Source organism: Myotis daubentonii, chromosome 12 (genome assembly GCF_963259705.1).
Source record: "Myotis daubentonii chromosome 12, mMyoDau2.1, whole genome shotgun sequence".
NCBI lineage: Eukaryota > Metazoa > Chordata > Mammalia > Chiroptera > Vespertilionidae > Myotis > Myotis daubentonii.
In genome coordinates, this window is record NC_081851.1 from 47,192,648 (window position 1) to 47,199,606 (window position 6,959).

At 36.5% G+C, this 6,959-nt stretch overlaps 1 non-coding gene across 1 annotated transcript; it reads right to left on the reverse strand.

Annotated features, from left to right (window-relative positions):
• Positions 1 to 6,545: 6,545 nt before the first annotated feature.
• LOC132214122 (U2 spliceosomal RNA) lies at positions 6,546 to 6,736 on the reverse strand. Its single transcript, XR_009448211.1, has one exon. It is a non-coding gene; the product is annotated as a U2 spliceosomal RNA (small nuclear RNA).
• Between the last annotated feature and the right edge of the window lie 223 nt (positions 6,737 to 6,959).

The following is a 6,959-nucleotide window of genomic DNA, read 5'->3' on the forward strand; positions in this document are numbered from 1 at the left end:
TTCTTCCTTGAGATAAATTTGAAAATTGTATATACATGATGCAATCTATTATGAGTTGAAATATTTCTGAACTGAATACTCTTCCTTATCTCAACAGTTAAACCTGCTACCCTATGTGTGTGAGTGTCACTATGTTTATCCACCAAACATACTCACTCGCATCCTTGTACACTTAAGGTTTCATGAATGAAAGGTCTAATGTTTTCCACCCCCCCAAAATTTTTTTTTCAAATAGCATTTCTTCACTTGCCTTCTAAATTAGTACAGGAGAAACCTTGGGAAACAAATGTTGAGTTATTATCATTTGAAAATTAAGTGGGTCATACATAAATGGGAAAGATCCCCAGGCATGAGAGAAAGGTCAAACAGGGCTTCATATTTTCATGAGTCTGATATTATGCTGTTGCTGATTCCTATTGATATTAACAACCTTTCATAAATCATAGTGCAAATACGTCTATCTTTCTGTGTAGACATAATTCACCCATTTGCTGACTTAATTAAAGAGTCACAGTATAAAGTATGAAACAAACATATTGAGGCTTGTTTTTCCTCTTTCACATTTTACATGGAACGATATGCCACAGAAAAAGTGAGAGTGAGTGCAACAGGCACCCATATCACAAACTTCTCCATAATGGGCATGCATTCGCCCATTGGATCAACATCTTTCAATTTATTAGCATGACAAAGGACACAATTATTTTGGATATGCCTGAATGCAATTTTCATTAACTTTGCAATGATTTATTAACAAAAGTGTCAGGAATGTAATAAAAGCAGCAGGACTCCTCAAAATGCCAAAAAAAAAAAAAAATGAAGAATACAGCCGAATTTCCCAACATGCCTTACGGCATCAGGTCAATAAGGTTGCCTGATTCCATCAAAAGCATCACCATGGTGAGTGAACTCTGCAATTAACAAAGAGTAAGCACAAAAAAATGCTAATATCTCATTTGAATGTAATTATGCACAGATTACTGTTCACTGGAACAAGAAAAGGGATTTTAATTGTCATCCAAAGTTACACGCAAACCCTGGATTTCAGTTAAGGGTTTTTTGGAGTTGGTGTGTTGTGTGTGTGTGTGTGTGTGTGTGTGTGTGTGTGTGTGTTTGAGTAGTTCATGTGAGAATAAAGCATGCAGTTCACAAATTCTTATGTTCAGGGACATTGTAAACAGCATTGCTTTTGTTTAAAAAATACAACTTGCAAAGTTTTAAAATAACATCATTCCATGTATGTTGGCAAGGTTAGTTTATAATAAGTTTCACCATCGCTTGCATTTTAATACTATTTGATCTCATTTACATGTTTAAATTTGTTCCTGTAATAAAATTCATTAGTATGTTTATCATAACCACATAATGAATATAGCCCTTATGTAAAATAAAAAATTGAAAGTACATTAGAGACATTACAAGCTGTTTGAAATTACTGTGCTTTGCATATTATACCTTATTAATTAAATTATAAATTATTTATTTATGTATTTCTTTAATCAGGGGCAAGCACTAGAACAATATTATATTAGTATAAGAAACACAATACAACTCAAAGCTAATTCACACATGGACCAATTTTACGCAGAAGCATGCAGATCCATTTTGCCATGGGGTGGCGAATGCCACTCCCCCTGCTGAGCATCAAGGGATGTGAAATCGCTGTTTAAAGGAGAGTGGAGGGTAGAGGGATTAGAAATGTTTCTTGTGCAAGTTAAAAACTTCACTTGTTAGTATAATATCTCCCTTTGTCTTCTCATTTTATTAGTATAATTAGATCAGCTATGCAGATGGAAGCAAAGAGGAATCTTTATAGGAGTTGATACTGTTGTCTATTTTATTTGGAGCCATGGATAAGGAAAAAGTAATCTTTTCTATTCTTTTTTCTTTTGGTTTACTTTGTCAGTAATAATGGAGAATATGAATGGGAAAGAGAGTGAGGAGGAGAAAAAAGGAAAGAAAATATGTATTGGAAAATGAACCCAATATTTAGGGGAACAGCACTAAGTTCATTTTTCTTATTCATCTTTTTTTAAAAATATATTTTATTGATTTTTTTTACAGAGAGGAAGGGAGAGGGATAGAGAGTTAGAAACATGGATGAGAGAGAAACATCAATCAGCTGCCTCCTGCACGCCCCCTACTGGGGATGTGCCCGCAACCAAGGTACATGCCCTTGACTGGAATTGAACCTGGGACCCTTCAGTCTGCAGGCCGACGCTCTATCCACTGAGCCAAACCTATCAGGGCCTTATTCATCTTTTTAAATAATTTTTTATAACCATATGCAGAATGCCTGTGCTATCTTTCTCATTATGTTTATATGATTTACAGATCTCTTTTTTGAGTTAGTTTTCTAAATCCAGATTTGAGTAGACTGCCTGGATTATGGGTTCAGCCTATGTCTATACACACAACAAGATTTGATTATTTTGATAAGCAATTACTCTTTCTACATGGTCAAACATGATAAGCCTTGGATAAGGCCTTCAGCCATTACAGCTGGGGAGTTGAAATGGGGGATGGGAGGAGAGCGGAAGAACAGTCACTGGACTGCAAAGTATGGGAAGTTCACAGGTTTGAGAGTCAAAGAGGTCCAGGTTTTTAATCAAAGCAGTCTTCCCTCCTTCCAAATAGGAAAAATCCTAAATCATAGTTATTCTGAGGATTAAATAAGATTAATATTCCAAAAGGGCTCAGCATAGCTCCATAATAGGTGTTCAATAAATGTTAACTCCAGAATTATTTTTGTGCAGAACCACAATAGAACAACATGCCAGCATCTCCTTCTCAGAATTCCCATAAGCCTGCATGGCATGCTGGGACTCATTTTTAATAGATGTCAGCCTCTGATACAGAGAAAAGCAAGCTAAAATTGAGACTGGCAATGGTCAGAGCAACAGATAAAAGGGACCAATACATGTAACTTATACATATCTCCCTAAATAATAAAAATAATCTTACTCACTTCATCAGTTTTAAGTTCTGCAACTGTCTTCCATCTCACAGTTTCCACAATTTCGTAAACACCAGGAGAGAAGAGTAGGTAGAGAAGCCAGTAGCATGAAGAGAAATTGCAGGAAACAGAGAGGCCCATTATAGTGAGAGTTTGGGGCTGTAAATTTAACAGGGTCTTTTTCAGATTGCTACGTGCAAGACAACTGTATTCACTTCTTGGAATCCCAGCTAAACCTCATTTCTGAGCTACCCCCACTGTTAGTTGGAGCCACATAACTGAGTTCTGGCTAGGTAGACAGATAACTGGATAGACTGAAGTAATATATGCTATTTCTAGACCTGGCATCTGAAAACTCCTACCAATCTGTCATGCTGTGTTTTGTCCTCCATACTCTCTGTCTGGATAGAAATGAACCAGCCAAGGGCACTGAGTCTTCCAGAGACAAGGCCACAGGATGGAAGAAACCTAGGTCCCAAAATGACTGTGTGAAGTAAAGCACCCCCATCGCAATTGGACTGTCAAGAAGGAGAAACAAAACTTTGTTGTGTCATGCCACTGAGAATTTAGACTTCTTGGTACAATCATCCAGACTAGAACTTGGTCATAATGAAAGGTGAGCAGTTTTTATTTTTATGAAAAATGACCTTCTATTAGAAATATAATTCTAGATATAATTAATTTTATTTATGTCAGAAAAAATGACCTAAATTATAATGCTTTTTAATTTTAAATAAAATTTGACAAAGATAATTGTGGTCTTGCAAGATACTTTCAACAAGAGTTTTCTCTAGTACTACAGGTATTTTCTTTTTTACATATACATGCTTTAGTTTCTAATTTTTTTAAAATATATCTTTATTGATTTTTTACAGAGTGGAAGGGAGAGGGATAGAGAGTTAGAAACATCGATGAGAGAGAAACATCGATCAGCTGCCTCCTGCACACCTCCCACTGGGAATGTGCCCGCAACCAAGGTACATGCCCTTGACCGGAATCGAACCTGGGACCCCTCAGTCCGCAGGCCAACACTCTATCCACTGAGCCAAACCGGTTAGGGTGAGTTTCTAATTTTTTATTGAGATGTAGTTAACATATAACACTAAGTGTACAACATATTGCTTTGATACATTCACACATGCAATATGACTACCACCTTAGTGCTAGCTAACACCTAGTATTACTGGTTTTTCTCATAAATGGTCACTAAAACACATGCCTACATGCTGTGTTTTCAAGTAGTGCTCTTTCTATAACTACAGGACAGGAAAATTAACCCTTGAGAGAGAAATATACCAATACATATAGATGTTCATTACTGTTGAGTGAAATTAGATTCACTCAGCAAAAGGTTTCATTGAAAACACACATTTCTAATCAGAGCATTCTGCTTTCCTGAGGGCAAATTTCCAGCCAAAATGTTTCATTAGCAAATAATCAAGACATCCAATCTTTGTTGTGCTACTTCTAAACTTGGAACTGTAAGTGGGCAACATGGGTGGATAGAGGCACTCACTGCACACAAGAGCTCTGAAATCAATAAATAAAACAGAAACGGAAATATGTTACTGACCTGCTCAGCCATGGAACAATGTGGGATGCCACATGAAAAAACCATGTCAATAGGAAAGAGAAACAAAATTGAATTTCATTACGTTTCTAATACATTTAATAGGTAAAGACTCTCCAAATGGTCTAATATTCTATCAGTTGCTAATTTAATCAGCACATTTTTAAAAAAAAAAACTTAAAAAAAATAAATCGCTCTTGCCCTGGTTCAGTGGCTCCATTGGTAGGAGCGTCATCCTGTGCACCAAAGGGTTGTGGGTTGATCCCCAGTCAGGACGCATATGGGAGGCAACCGATTGATGTTTCTCTGGCACATCTATGTCTCCCTCTCCCCCTCCCTCTCCTGCTCCCTCTCCCTCTTTCTTCTCTCCCTCTCCCTCCCCCTCCCCCTCCTCTTCCCCTTCCTCTCCCTCTTCTTCTCCCTCTCCCTGTAAAAATCAATAAAATATATCCTTGGGTGAGGATTAAAAATATATCTATATCAGTCACTACTGTCAATATTTGGCATAATATAAATCATCTTTTGTAATCTGTGTACATTTTCTCAGTGTTTATTTAAGCGCCTAAATGGCTTTTATTGGCTATGAGCCTATTAGCATGAGGCTGGATGTTCTTCAAGGGGAAGCTTGTTTACATGATAGCAGCACACACTTTAGATGGTCTATTAATAAATACTTGTGAAAATAAGAATTATGATATACTCACTAGAAAGACAGCAAGTACAAAGACAGCTTATTTTAATTGAAGGTAAGCTCTAAAAGTATTTTAAACCAAGAAGCCGACACTATAGCCAGTAGATATACAAGATGGAGCAAAAGTAGGTTTACAGTTGTGAGTACACAAACATAGAGTTTATTCTGTGCGATCTGGTCTCATGATTACCTCCCTGACTTTGTCTTCCTCCCTCTTCCACTCCCTCTTCTCCTGCCACACTAGCCTTCTTTTCGGCCTCTTCAAACATTCCAGCAATGCCCCTGCCTCAGGACTTTTGCACCTACTGTTTCTCCAGCTTTGAAGACTCTTCTCAGTAAGACCTTTGTTCAAATGTTATCTTTTCTGATGACCTTATTTTCATTTGCCATCTTTCCACTTCTTGCCCCAGCATTCTCCATCCTCTTCTTTTCGGGCCTATTTTCTCCATAGCACATATCATATTTGTCATTTTTTCTTTCTTGTCTGTCTTCCCCCATTAGAGTGTAAGCTATATGAAGGATTTTTCCCTATCCTGTTCTCTGCTTTATTTCCAGAGCCAAGAAACTCCTAATGTTAAGAGGAGTATATTATCTTATTCAATTCTAATGGGCTCTTTGAGTTAGGAGTTATCAGTATTCTCAATGAATAGTTAAAACACACGCACAAACTGAAGCTCCCAAAGAATAAGTAATTTCTCATGTCACAGAGGGCGGAAGAGGCAGATGGAGGAAAGAAGTCTTGGTCTGCATTTGGAGACATCTTGCTGCTTCCATCCTACCACCTGCTTTTACATGAGAGAAATTACACCTTATTTGCTTAAAGCTTATTGGGCTCTAACGTGTGAGATGAGTTAAGGATTCTATTGTTTTTTGTTTAATTTCCCCCTTCCCTAATCCATTTTATTGAGTTTCTTGAACTTATCTGAGTTTTAAAAACTATTATATCTAAAAATCAAATAGCATTCTATCAAATTTGTTTTTGCTTTTATTTACATCAAATTTTTTAAAAAGTATTTCCTTCAAAGTTGACACATTATCTATCTAGGAATGAAATCACTGATGTGAACCAACTTCCTAGGGTATATCTGAGATGTATAAAATGTTTCCTTTGATTTCATGCCATAAGAAAAATAGAGTACAAAAAATAAGCTTTAGGGACTAATCATAATTTATATTATTTTCCTAATTTCCCTATACTGATCATTCATTTTTCACCTAACAGAAATATTGAGAGACGAGAGAGAGAGAGAGAGAGAGAGAGAGAGAGAGAGAGAGAGAGAGAGAGAAGGGAAGGGAGGAAGGGAGAGACAGAAAGGGATGAAGGTCAAGGGGGTTCTACTTCACAAATGGGTAATAGTCATTCTTATTCAAATCTGTCTCTAAAATTTAGAGAAATTTTAAAGAATTCTTCAAAAAGATTTGGGGACCTTTGTAGACTGTAATTCAATTCAGAGAACCATTTTTAAACTGATAAGAACAGATACTACACTTGATCTTAGCCAAAAGGCCGAGAAATGAGCAGAGAATAATTTTAGTTGAGACCACATGAAATTCAGACTCCATTTCCACAGAAAAGAATAAACTATGTTTTGTTGAACTAATTTAGTTTCCAGATAAAACACACACCAAAGACACGTGTCCTCTGTGGACATTTATCTTAAGCCACCTTGATTATTTAGGGATTTCCACAATTCTTTTTTTTTTCTCTCTCTTTTTTAATATATTTTATTGATTTTTTACAG